This window comes from Giraffa tippelskirchi, chromosome 14, assembly GCF_054371585.1.
Source record: "Giraffa tippelskirchi isolate mGirTip1 chromosome 14, T2T-mGirTip1v1.2.pri, whole genome shotgun sequence".
In the NCBI taxonomy this organism is placed as follows: domain Eukaryota; kingdom Metazoa; phylum Chordata; class Mammalia; order Artiodactyla; family Giraffidae; genus Giraffa; species Giraffa tippelskirchi.
In genome coordinates, this window is record NC_137288.1 from 20,625,601 (window position 1) to 20,639,613 (window position 14,013).

Consider the following 14,013-nt stretch of genomic DNA (forward strand, 5'->3'; position numbering starts at 1 on the left):
TGTCCCAGAAATACACAAAGTACATTTAAAACTCAGTAATAAAAAACAAGCAGCCCAATTAAAAATGGGCCAAAATCTAAACAGACATTTCACCAGAGAAGATATAGAGATTACAGAGAACCCATGAAAAGATGTTTGATGGCTTTTGTCATCAGGGAAAGTGAATAACAATGATGAGTTACTACTATATACTTCCTAGCATGGCCCCCATCCAAAAACTGACAGTATCAATTGCTGGTGAGATGCAGAGTAAAAGGAATGTTCATGTATTACCAGTGGGAATACAAACAGTATAGGAACTTGGAAAGCAGTTGGGCAGTTTCACATGAAGCTGAATTCAATCATGGAGCACTATCCAACCATCATGCTTCTGAGTATTTACCCTACTGATATGAAAATCTAGATCTACACCAAAACCTATTTGCAAATGTGTACAGTAGTTTATTCTCAATTGGCAAAAAACTGGAAGCAACCAAGATGTTCTGCAATAGATGAATGGAGAAATAAACTTTAGGATATCCCTAAAATACAACACCACTCAACAATAAAAAGGTGTGGGCTATGAGTCCATGCATATATAGACATAGATTTATCTTAAATGCATGATGCTAAGGGAAAGAGGCCAGTCTGAAAAGGCTGCATGAATTTATTTATAGGACATTCTGGAAAAGCTGAAAACATCGAGATGGTAAACAGAACTGGGTACAAGATATTCTGGGTTTGGGAGGATGCTGCAGACTAGATAAAACACAGAATTCTTTCAAGATGAATGAAACTATTTTGTAGTCTACTGTAGGGTCTCTCAGGTGGTGCTAGTGGTAAAGAACTCACTTGCCAATGCAGGAGACATAAGAGATGTGGGTTCAATCCCTGGATCAGGACGATCCCCTGGAAAAAGGAATGGCAACCCACTCCAGCATTCCTGCTAGAGAATCACATGGACAGAGGGGTCTGGTGGGCTACAGGCCATCGGGTCGTAGAGAGTTGGAAACGACTGAAGCGACTTAGCACACACAGTCTACTGTAATGGTCTACACATGACATCATGCATCTCTGGAACTTAGAAAGAATGAAACTTGATGTATACAAATAATAATAAATATTTTAAGAAAACCTTTAGGAAGTTGGAGAATCTCATGATAGAATGCAGAATGTGTCAGAACAATGTTACTGGATTAAAAATGTATGAAACAACCTCCTCACTAAATGGGGTGGGGGAAAGAACTGTTACCTAACTAACATTGTGGAATCTGTAAGACTAAATGCCAAAGAACCTTTAGTCGAGCACTAAGTTGTAGGATGTAGTTATTTCCCAGGGGGGGTTCAGGCTAAAGCTGCTTATACTTCCATACATGAATCCTGAAAGTGAACCATGAACTCAGTGTTCGGTGGAAGGTGGGGGCCAGGTGCCATACTGTGAGAGTGAGAGGTGACAGGTATCGGGGAGCGGGCGTCTCTCTGTGGTAGGTACAAGCCGTCTTCACATTTTTAAGGGATAATAATGATAAGAAGAACAAGAGGGAGCAGAAGCAGAAGCAGCACCGCTACCAGGCTGTGTGGCCACAAAATCTAACATATTTATTATCTGACCTTTAACAGAAAACGTTTGCAGATTCCCCACCTGAAGATGTGGTTTTGTGGTTTCACTTTTCTCTTGTTATTCAATTATGACAACTCTGTCTATGAAGGCAGGATTGGGGTTTCAGGAAAACTGAAAATAAAAACAGACAGAACTGAAGTTGATAAACTGATGAGTAATACACATTAGAAAAATACAACATGAAAAAAAAATACAGCAAAACGTCTTAATTACAATGGGGAGAAATGATGTTCGAAGCTTAGAAATTGTAAAGTTAGTCACTATCAAGAGAGCCATTTAAGGAAGTATTAACTTTGGGGGACTTATCTCCCTGACATGTCATATATATATATATATATATATATATATATATTTAAAAATGTCTTGCATCTTCCGTACTTAGAAAAACACTAAAATCTTAACTGAGACATCCCTTCTAGCAACCTGCTACTTAGATGTGTGCTTGATTGCATTCACCTTTTTGCCAAAATCATATATATACTGACCCCCAACCCACTTCTCCAGGGTAGAGCTCCTCAGAGCTATCTGAGAGCTGTTCTGGGCTACAGTCCTCAATACGACAGTGAAAAAACTAACTTCAGAGCTCTTACATTGTGCTTTTGTTTCTTTTATCCCACAAGTTGCCTTGGAGATACCATGTCTCTATTCCTGCGGATGCTACTGCTGATGGTTAAGTCTGTTATTTATGACATGTAGGGAGGAAAAAATAAACTTCACTCTATCCTTTTAAGTTCTCAGCTAAGACTTCTCTGTAATAAAAGAGAAATTAACAGGAGGGGAAAAGAACAAAAAAACAAAAAAACAACAGAAGTGTAATCACACGTTCACCACCATTATACCCGGGAGACCACCAGGAAAACTGAGCAACACCCTGAAATGACCCAAGCCATCACCTTAAATATTGTCACCGGATAGAAGATGTTGGAGTGGGGGCAGCCGGGGGGGGGGGGCCAGGAAAAGCATAATAAACACAGGCAAGGTTGTAATGCAGATTTAAATCCTTGAACTTCCCTGGTGGCTCAGACTGTAAAGCGTCTGCCTACAATGTGGGAGACATGGGTTCAATTCCTGGGTTGGGAAGATCCCCCGGAGAAGGAAATGGCACTCCACTCTAGTATTCTTGCCTGGAAAATCCCATGGATGGAGGAGCCTAGTAGGCTAAGCCCATGGGGTTGCAAAGAGTCGGACATGACTGAGCGACTTCACTTCACTTCACTTTGCTGCATGGATTCGAGTTTCTAGAGATTTGGTCCTCCTCCTCTTCCTCTTGGTGCAGAGAGAAAGACACCCTTCCACATGGAATTCTCTTCATAAATGTCAATTTCCCTTACAAATGAATAACTTCTACTCAACTTTCAGAGCTTCTCTGTCTACTGTTTCTTAAAAATAATCAGCCTGAAATAATCCTTCTGCAGCAGAGGTATATTTTGGGCATCAAATTCTACTCTCCTTTGGATGGCCTAATGAAAGATATTTAAAAATGCTATTTTTAAAATAATAGATTTTAGATAAAATAGGAAAAGATACTATTAACACATTCTGAAGGGTTAATATGTAAAACTGAGATAAAGAAAATCTCATGTTTTCTTAGTGGAGATTGGAAATGTATTTTACAAAAAAATCATTAAAAAATACCATATATTCTGAAGTATTGAAAATTATTTAAGGCTGTTGGGGCCCTTCATGACTAATATAATAGAAAGAATAACACTAATAAAATATTAACATGTTTCTCTATTCCTGGCAACCTTCTTGTTTTGGCTCAGATTTGGAGCCTCTCAGACATCCCTGAGCAGTAAAGGAAATGATTTTTGCATGTTTCAAGCCCATCTGAATAATGTAGATTTCAAACCTAGAAATGAGTTTAAACTCCCAGGGGTTTGAGTTCCATTTACAGTTGGCAAAAATCTACCTTTCAAAAAAAAAAAAAGGATACTGTGAGGAAAGCAAATTTCTACTACCTGAGCTGTTGAAAAATGTGATAACTGCTCTTTTGAAAGACCTGCAGCCTACATCAACCACCTGCTATGCAGCCCAGCACTGCCCTGAGAAATCAGAATAAAAGAACACAGAGGCGAGGAGGAGAGCTGAAAGCTGAAAACTCTCTACAAATTGAAATCTGGATAAGAAGGATGGAAGATGTTCTCCGAGATAAAACACTCTGCTTTTATAAGAGCTAATCCCTAGTTCTGAATTACCTTCTAATTTATTTAAAAGTTCAAAATTATCCCCTCTGCTCTCGATTTATTAGCAGATTGAGGTAGGAGGCACAATTTCTAAGCCAAATATTAAACCTGTGAAAATATCTTGTAAAAGTTTGAGAAGAGACAAAAATGAGTCATTCTGCTTTCAAAAATGATTGCATATTCTGGAACAAGTCTGGGAGATGATGTTGAAAACACAAGAACTGCAGTATCATAAAAACTTGGGACACAAAAGATGAGTTTCCAATACAATTGTATTCCTGAGGGCTCATTACCTAAAATGATGATTAAAAATACTCTGGCTATGCTAAGCTGTATCAATGAAAGCATACACGAAAAACATGTTATAAACTTTGTGCCACTACCCTTAGGCAAGGCCGATGTTCAGCTGGGGTTCACTCTGTGGTCTTATCAATTGTTGATATCCACTGTCTGTGCTTTTATATATTACTGAAGTATAGTTGATTTACAATGTTGTGTTAATTTCTGCTGTACAGCAAAGTGACTCAGCTATACATATATATTCTTCTTCGTATTCTTTTCCATCATGGTTTACCACTGGATATTGACGCTACTTCCTTGTGTTCTATAGTAGGACATTGTTTATCCTTTCTATTTATACTAGTTTGCATCTGCTAATCCCAAATTCTCAATCCTTCCCTCCTCCACCCCGAACTGTCTGTTCTTAATTGTTGAGCCCCACATTGCTCCAGTTTTAAACATTTTAAGTATTACCTTTGCTTAACGGTATGTCCATTACCGCCCCTGTCTACTTGAGATCATAAAGTCCTTGATCAGCAAAAGCTTTACTTAATCACTGAGGAATCCTAGTGTGTGTGTGTTAGTCTCTCAGTTGTGTTGGAATCTTAGCAACCTCATGCACTGTAGTCGGCCAGGCTCCTCTGTCCATGGGATACTCCAGGCAAGAATCCTGGAATGGGTTGCCATTTTCTCCTTCAAGGAATCTTCCCAATCCAGGGATTGAGCCAAGGTCTCCCGCACTGCCGGCAGATTCTTTGCTGTCTGAACCACCAGAGCAGTCCCAAGGAATCCTTATAGTACTGTGAAATGACCCAAATTTATGGAGTCTATGAACTGCTTCTAAAGCAAAAAATTTCTCACTGATTACTATTATTACTTCCCTTAAAAATACTATTAAAACATGTAGAAATGTAAAACTAGGTACAAACACTTATTTCTAAAATGTTCCTAAATGGTATCCCATAGTCTCCCCCCACCCCATATTCCTCTCCTGGTCTCCTTCAGACCTGTAGCCTGCTCTGCAGCCCCCACCCACAGGGGCGTTGCAGAGAGAAGTGTCCTTGCTGGCAACACCCTTGGTGTGTCAGCCGAAGCCTATTGAGGAAGATAGGTTTTGCACAGAAACAAAGCAGCTGACTTTTTTTTTCTTTTAAGGCTAGAAAGAGTTTTCAGAGTATGGGAGGTGGAAAGGAGAATGGGCAGAAAGCTTGTCTCTGGAGCTTGAAGACTCCTATTCCTCATTCTGGAAGCACTCCGAGAGAGATCGACCCCAAAAATGGGATGGTTTTTTCTATGATGCAGAAAGCAAAGAGGATCACATCCTTGGGGGGAAAAAAAGACTTTCTCCCAGTTGTACCACAGAAGCAAGAGGGCCTTTAAATCTCGCCAAAGAATAATTTCCAAACCATGGTTTGTATGTTGATGATCATAGAAGCCTTATGTTTAATAATCCCAATGGGAAGTAGTCCAAATATTTGTCACTAAGTCAATGTATTAAAAAACAAAGCATGGTATATTCAAACAATGAAATACTACTCAGCAATAAAAAAGAAGTAAGTAACAATTAGCACAGCATGAATGAATCTCAAGATGATAATAATTTTCTCAGTCAACTATAAAAATATTGCCATCTGTATTCTTTCAGTACCATGTTATATGAGTGGTAATCCAGTTTTCCTCTGTTTTCACATTTACAGCATTGTTCACTCGATTTTCATGTACTATGAAGTTATCACTTGGATACTAAATGCAGTCCCTTGTTTCTTGATTTGCTAAGAAATAAAACACAGAATCATTTGGCTGCACACTGATCATAAACACAGGTGCAAAGAAAAGCACTAGACTTGTATCAGCAATGAGACATTTAGTGGTCATTCTCACCATCCACAACAGGCTTATTCATCAGCTTTATATTATCATCAAAATGAAAGCATATAATTAAAAAAGAAGCTTCTCAGAAAGAAAAACGAGCTAGAATACATCCTTGGAACCCAATTTTAGAATCAGTATTATATTGGGAAGAACACGCATATAATCTGAAGTGCATCTGTATAAATATATAACTTCACAACTAAATAGCTGCATAACCTTGAGAAAGTACTTAAATTCTTTGAGAATTGTCATCTTTTTCTGTTGATAAATATAGTATTACCTATCTCATTGGACTTGGTGTGAATTATATTAAGCAGCATAGCCTTTAATTATATTAACTAGCTAACCATTTCTAGGTCCAAACACATTTATTAATATGCAAATTAGCACTGAATTATCATTTTCTTTCCGAGGTTAAACACCTATTTTAATAAATTATTATAGCTTGAGACAATTTAAAATGTGGGACTATGGTTCATCTAACACAAAGGCTTTTCTTGGTGTTTCCTTTTTATTTTATTTAAGAAACATTTAAGAAATAATGGAGCATTGAGTTGTAACCTCAAAAGCAGAAATTAGAATTTGTTCAATAAATTTTGGTCCTTAAATTATAAGCAAGCTTACTTCTTCCTACCTGGGAGAATAGTGATCTCGGTGTGGTGGTTTAGTGGTGGTAGTGGTTTGGTCGGTAAGTCGTGTCTGATTCTTGCGACACCGTAGCACACCAGGCTCCTCTGTCCATCGATTCTCCAGGAAAGAATGCTGGAGTGGGTTGCTATTTTCTTGTGCAGGGGATTTTCCCCAACCCAGGGACTGAACCTGCAACTCCTGCATTGCAGGTGAATTCTTTAATACTGAGCCACCAGGAAAGCCTTCCAAGTGATATTATTAAATGTCAAATATATGTTTTATATTTTTCTAATTTAATTTTACACAATATATACTTATAATCTAGAAAGTATGAATATTTTTATTAAATAAAATGTTCTTTGCAACTCTTGAATAAACTAAGTGAACTTAACAAAATGGAAGTAGTGTTTCACTGTTTTGTGTGTATTTGTGAAAAAATACTGAAAATAGGATATGATGTTCAAAGAGAAAAAACAACCGGTTTCCAGAAAACTGACTATTTCCTGTGATTTTTCCTGTGGCATCTTGTCTTTAAATCCAACTTTGAAACGGACATTGAACAAACACTAGAGGGAAGAAGCATCAAGGTGCAGTCAGTGTCTAACCCCTGGGTGAGGCGGACTGGACCGAGTGTGAATTTAGTGCATCTTATAGTTTGTTCCAATGGTTACTGGAAGTCTAATGCTTAATTTTTCTTTAATAATGTTAATTTGTAGGAAATTATAAAAAATATCCATTTGATAAACTTCATCAATGAGAAAATATTTAATGATGACAGTGCACTGAAATAAATCAAAGAGAGTGCACACAACAGTACATGAAAGTGTTAAAATCAAAGAAATCTTATCATTTAGGATCTTTCTGAGAAGTAATGGAGTCCCGTAACAGGCTTCATGAGTTCACGTGCATTATTTTCTTTTGGGTGATGACACTTTAACAATTGGTTTATTAGGGCTGCTAGAAACAATTCTTAATGCTACTCTAATAATGGTACCTTTTCATCTCAGAGATGATACAGACACAAGTCTGCTTTGGGACACAATTCACCTTCTGCCTACAGTTGTATTTTGTTAGTATTGGATTTAAAATACAGGAAGGATCAACTGACTTGGTCCTAGATTTTTCCAAAAACCATACATACTTGGAAAATTCATTCAACCTCTGTTGTTATTGTTTACTTGCTGAGTCATGTCCGACTCTCTGTGACCCCATGGACTGCAGTTCGCCAGGCCTCCCTGTCCTTCACTCTCTCCTGGAGTTTGCTCAGATTGATGTGCATTGAGCGCTATCTCATCCTCTGCCACCCACTTTTCCTTTTAACTTCGATCTTTCCCAGCATCAGAATCTTTTCCAGGGTGTCAGCTCTTTGCATCATGTGGCCAAAGTATCGGAGCAGGCTTTATTTTTTCCCTTTGCCTGTGTGAAACGGAATGATCTCTAAGATGCCTCATAGATCTAAAAATTCTAAGTTATATAATTTTTCATGAAGTCATCCTGAATGATAAATGTATTAGTCCAGGTGCCCCAACAAGCATGCACCAAGATGGAATTAAATTTGCAATATATGTGGCGGGGGCTTGGTACCCACTTCTAAGATGAAATTGAGAGAAGACTGGAAGTGACCAGGAGAGCTATCAGATGCTGCTCTGACCTGTGTGCAAGAGAAGGGCTGTAGATTGCAGTGCAGTCCTAGGAAAGTCTTGGCAAGTGCAGTGGAGAGCTCTTGAGTCAAAGTTCCCCATCAGTGGGATCTCCTCTCTGCTGATGTGCTTTTATTGGCTGGGAGACTGGATCTGAAAGCAGTGTTTGCTGGATTTCAGAGCTCTGTAACTGGAGCCCTTAATTGTACTCATCATGGTAGGCACATCCTAGAGGCACATGTTGATAACTGCTATAATTTCTTTTAGTAAAAACAGTACTTTTAAGCAAAATTACAACTTAAATGTACTAATGAATGCATACAGAAACTAAATAAATGCAACACAGATATTACTCTATAGTCACAGAGTCCTCAGTTACTTAGTGAGAGTTGTTCATACAGACAATGTGTGTGTGCTCTGTCGCTGAGTCATGTCTGACACTTGTGACTCCATGGACTGTAGCCCGTCAGGCTCCTCTGTCCATGGGATTCTCCAGGCAAGAATACTGGAGTGGGTTGCCATTTCCTCCTCTAGGGGATCTTCCCAACCCAGGGGTTGAACCCAAGTCTCCTTTATCTCATGCATTGGCAGGCAGATTCTTTACCACTAGTGCCACCTGGGAAGCCCATACAGACAATATTGGACATGATAATGCTTCTCTTAACACTAATGTTCATTTCGGTGAAAATGGTAGGTAAGGTTATTTGCTAATTGCAAATGTATAAAAATTTAAACCATTTTTGATTCACACTCAGTAAACACTGACTGACTAGACAAAAATAATTTTATGATACATGTTCTCAGGTGATAAATCCCTGGGAAGTACCTGCGTATTTTATTAAAAATGCAGTGTCCTCGATATGCAAAGTTATCACCTCAATTATGTTACTTGGTTTCTTTGTCCAGTTGCTAGAAAATCCTTGGACATTGTCCATTACAACTGTTGTCATAGTTTACTTTATTAAGTATGTGATGTTACATCACCCAAAATAACTTGCTTGAATGATCATGGTAAAAATGATCTTAATTGTAAGGATGAGATGATTTTTCTTCAGCAAAATAGTAACTAGAACTTAATGCAATACCCTTTTATATTCACTTTAACAAGTTTTCTAAATGTCATTTCGTCGGCATGCAACTAAGCTTCCAAAATCTTGTAAGACATTTTGTATTATTTTCCTCATTAAGCAGCTACCAAAAAATATGATTTGACCTAGGTCAGACACTAATTGAGACTGGTGTCTTTATAAAGAATAGATCTGCCTTTGGATAGCCTCAGCTAGAATAAAATGTAGGACATTTTTAAACCAGATTTTTTTTTCCAGGAAAATAATTGTCCCTCAGAATACTCCAGCAATGGTATGTACTTATCAAATAGGTCTTTATAATTGATTTTTTTATTCTAGTAACTTTATATGTCCAAGTAGATCATAATGTTTCGAGGGCTTTGACTTATATGTCATTGCGAAGTGGTCTGATATAATTAATATGAATTAAGTAGCTTTCCTTTCTTCTTCTACTTCTATATTTTTTTCTAACAAGACTGCATCTATTGACTATCATACTAAAGAATCCTTCACAGATTTTTAAAATTTATATATTAGACTATAATTTTAACAGATCTTTTCTATGATGTCTATGGGCATTTCTGTTAACATTGAATAATTTGGGTAACCTAGTTTTTCTCAAGGCATATTTTTAGGCACTATAACCAAACTTTTCCAAAGAGTTTGCTGTGATCTGTCTTTTCTCCCTACTTTTCACATATTCCTCCTTGTACTCAAATTGCCAACCATTTCTCTGTCAAAACTTCTTCCACTAAGCTGGGAATTTACCTACAAAAGCCAATGGTCATCGTAATCAGGGTTCTCCAGGGAAACAGAATATATATATGAAGAAGTACATTATATAAATGAAGATGTATATATGATTATATATACAATCATATATTATGATTGTATATATAATCATATTATGCACATATATTATGCTTCATATATACATATATGTGATTCATATATTCATATTATATATTTATATTTTCATATATTGATTCATATATATAAATAAAGAGATTTATTATGAGGAGTTGCCCACAAGATTATGGAGGCTGAGAAGTCCCCCTGCAAGACAGAGCCCCAAGAGAGTTGATGGAGTGATTCCATCTGAGTTTGAAGGCCTGAGAACCAAGGGAGCTCATAGTGAAAACTGCAATTAAACAGCAGGAGACCCATGAGCCAGCTGAGACAGGCAAGCTGGAAGCAGAATGGGGCAAATGCCTCCTTCCTCAGCCTTTTCGTTATATTCAGGCGTCTGGCATCTGGGGGTGATACTAGAGGAAACAGGCAGATGGGAATCCCAGCTGCTCTGTTCCTCACTTTCCTCGGTCAACTATTCCCTGATGTGGATTTAAGTTCTCCTGGAATTTCAAAATACGTTAAAGGTTACCTTCAAAGCTGCCAGGCAAGCCAGATCTCATGGCTTTTAGTTCAAGCTGGGACTCAAGAGTGTGTTAGCTATTGGCCTGAATGACAGTCATTCAAATGGGGCCAGCATTCCCTGTATTTCAGATGGTAAAGAATCTGCCTGCAATGCAGGAGAACCAGGTTCAGTCCCTGGGTCAAGAAGATCTCCTGGAGAAGGGAATGGCTACCGACTCCAGTATTCTTGCCTAGAGAATTCCAGGAACAGAGGAGCCTGGTGAGCTACAGTCCATGGGGTCACAAAGAGTCAGACACAACTGAGTGACTAACACTTTCTTTCTCTTTCACTATGGAACAGGTGACTGACAGTTACTTTCCACATTGCCACTGCAGTGCTCTTTGCAAATGGAAATCTGATTACAACAAAAAGCCTGCTGTAATTAATTCCCACTGCTCTTCCGAACAACGAAGATCAGAAAGTTAAGTGGTCTGCATTGGCTGACAGGGACCACCTGCTATTCAGTGCTTCCCGACACCACCTGGAATCCGCACCTTTTGTGCCCCATTGGCCATGGTCTAGAAGTTTCCCTGAATTAGGTCACTTCCTGTTTGCTTAGTCACCTCCTGCCCTCTTTCTACTCATCATCACTTTCTCTGCAAAATTTCTCCCCCAATTTTTCTTACTTTTAGTCTAAAATGTATCATCATATGGTCTTAGAAAATACAACAACTTTCTGGGATATGATTTTCAAAGTTTAAGCTTTATATTTATTTGTAATATTCTCCGACTGGTTGCTTCCCTGATAGGTCCTTCATAAGAAAGACGAAATACACCTGTTTTAACTCCTCTATCGAACTCAATGTGGTTTCACCACTGCCTAGCACAGTGAAACAGTAAAATTGAATACATGTCTTTGAATGAATAAATAACTTAAATTCTCACTTTAGAGAGTAAAACTGAGATAAGACATTTGACATTTCCTTAAGAAAAAAGCATCCTAAGAGCAAATAGCTTCTTCATATTTATTTCAAGCACCAAATAAACCAAATATGTTTTACATAATTTTTTCAAATATTTTAATATATCATAAAAGATAATTAATATCAGGATATAAAGGTGTCAACTATTAAGCCACCAATATTCCAACTGTTCTTTTAGATCCAGATAAGTAATACATTTTGATTTCCTCTCCTTCAGAGAGAATATATCCAGCCAAGAATTTTAATTGAAGCTGGTAGCTGGTCAAACAACATAAAGTAAGAGTGTTCTTTTCTTTGACTTAGGAAAGAAAATATCAGACCACAGATGTGATTTTTAATGAAACTATTGTAAAGAGTTGGCTGCTGCCATTGATTTTTCCTAGCAAAATACCAATACATGGGTTGGTATAATTTGAAGCAATCGTGCTGTATTGTATTCCCCATAAGAGCTTTTTCTCTGTCTAAATAGAAATTGAGTTTCAACAAGAAAATAATCTTTGAACAAATCATATTTGAAAATATATTCAAAAGAATAAAATTGATAATATTTTGGACCTAATACAGTTTGTCTTGCTTTTGAGTGCTATTTTGTATGCCTTTCCATATTTACAGTTATATTCTCTCCCCCCAAATTGGCATTTAACTCACTTGAAATAACAATAGCTTGGAAAATAAACCTTTTTAAAGAGTATGTTTTCTACAACTATAAACATTTGGAAAAAATTCATGTCTACCCTCTGAAATAAATACAATAAAGAATAAATGTGTTAACTGTATTTCATATGGTTTAACAGTATGTGTTTGGAATATATATTAAGCCTTAGCTAGACTCAAAATCATAAACTGAGTTGTTAAGCCAGGTATTTCGTGGTATCTTCCATTTATTTTCTTACTAATAAAACTTAAACCACGTGTTAAAAATATTCTGTTCTATAGGAAATATTTTTGTATGCTCCACCCAAGGTTTATCCAACTTCAGAAGTATTTTTAGTCATTTCACAGTAATACACCCTTTCGTGGAATAAGGCTTGACTGCTATGACTAGTATGGGAATTGTGTGATTATCTCTAATATCTTTCACTATTTAAAACCATAGTCACAAGGGCTGTTCTTTCTCTTTCATCTATCTTATAAACTGTTTTATAACAAGCAGCAAAGAAGTATACTGCTTTAGTTTTATCTACTTTTATTAAAAACACTGCATTTTTAAATGATAGAAAAATTAGAATTACAATTTTTTCCAATATGGATGGGTAGCAAACCCACAAAGCTATGGGTGTTATTGGAAATAACACTTTTTGAGTGCTTTTGCTAAAGTGAAATTTCAAACTATGGGGACTACAGTCATCACTATCAGTAATATAAATATGTAAGCATGTTTAGAATTTTAGCTTAGTTATTAAGCTAAGGTCTTCATTTATCTAAAGATCCAGCTATTTTTTCTATCTTTCAAAACAGAAATGTACTTTTGAAATCTCTGTATTCAAATACAGTCTTGGTATACTTTTACTAACTGAAATGATTTCAAACCACATCTTCATGACTCCCTTTTGCTCGCTGAGTTTTTCCCTTTCCTGCCCGCGTGGCTTCCTGTAGTCCTGCTATTTCTCCAGGCAGTGAGTGCTGAAACGCTCTGCGCAGCTCCACGCTGAGATCTTTACCCTCCCGGGAGGGCCCCTCTGCCCCGTGAGCTCAAGGATTTGATCCGGTGCCACACTGTGCAACCACGGGAATCATTCCTCTTCCTCACTGAGCCGCTTGGTCGGGTTCACGCTTGTTCACCAAGTTTTGGAGTAGAGTTAGTCCTTCCGTGTTCCTCAGGCCTCTCAGCCATCAACACCATCTAACTAGGGCTCGGAGGGTTGAGGCTGGGGCTGGAACAGAGCGATGGGGCTTTTGTCTGTGAGCTCTTGTGTGTCGGTTGATATGCTGCATGCATCGACATGCCCCCTTCCCTTAACCTCTCTGAGCTGATGCCTAAACCCCTCCCTGTCCCGGTCGTCGCGGGCTGCCTCACCTTTCCGGGAGCCCGGCCTCCCCACCACAGCACAGGGCCTCCTCCTGGGCCGTTTCTCCGGTTCCCCGTTAGCCCGGAGGCCGCCCCTGCCGCACCTACAGGGCTTCCGGTCTCTGCTCAGACCTTCACTTCCGGCCTGGAGACTTCCATGGACGGTATAGTCCACGGGGTCGCCAAGAGTAGGACACGACTGAGCGACTTGCACTTTCACTTTCCAACCTCTCTTACCTCATTTGCTTATTTAAAGTCCCAAGGTCATCACAAGGCCTGATCCGTGGCTCTTTCGCATCAGTCCTCTCAGCCCACTTTTCTCCATGGACAGGCCGTTTTCACCATCTAACGTGCAATATATCCCATGTATTTACTTTCTAAAGATTATTATGTG

At 38.2% G+C, this 14,013-nt stretch overlaps 1 long non-coding RNA gene across 1 annotated transcript; it reads right to left on the reverse strand.

The window, feature by feature from the left end:
- Positions 1-1,557: 1,557 nt before the first annotated feature.
- LOC145534645 (uncharacterized) lies at positions 1,558-13,742 on the reverse strand. The gene is made up of 4 exons (XR_014074828.1): positions 13,629-13,742; positions 6,572-6,765; positions 5,714-5,837; positions 1,558-1,711 (listed from the first exon to the last, which is right to left on the reverse strand). It is a non-coding gene; the product is annotated as an uncharacterized LOC145534645 (long non-coding RNA).
- Positions 13,743-14,013: the final 271 nt, after the last annotated feature.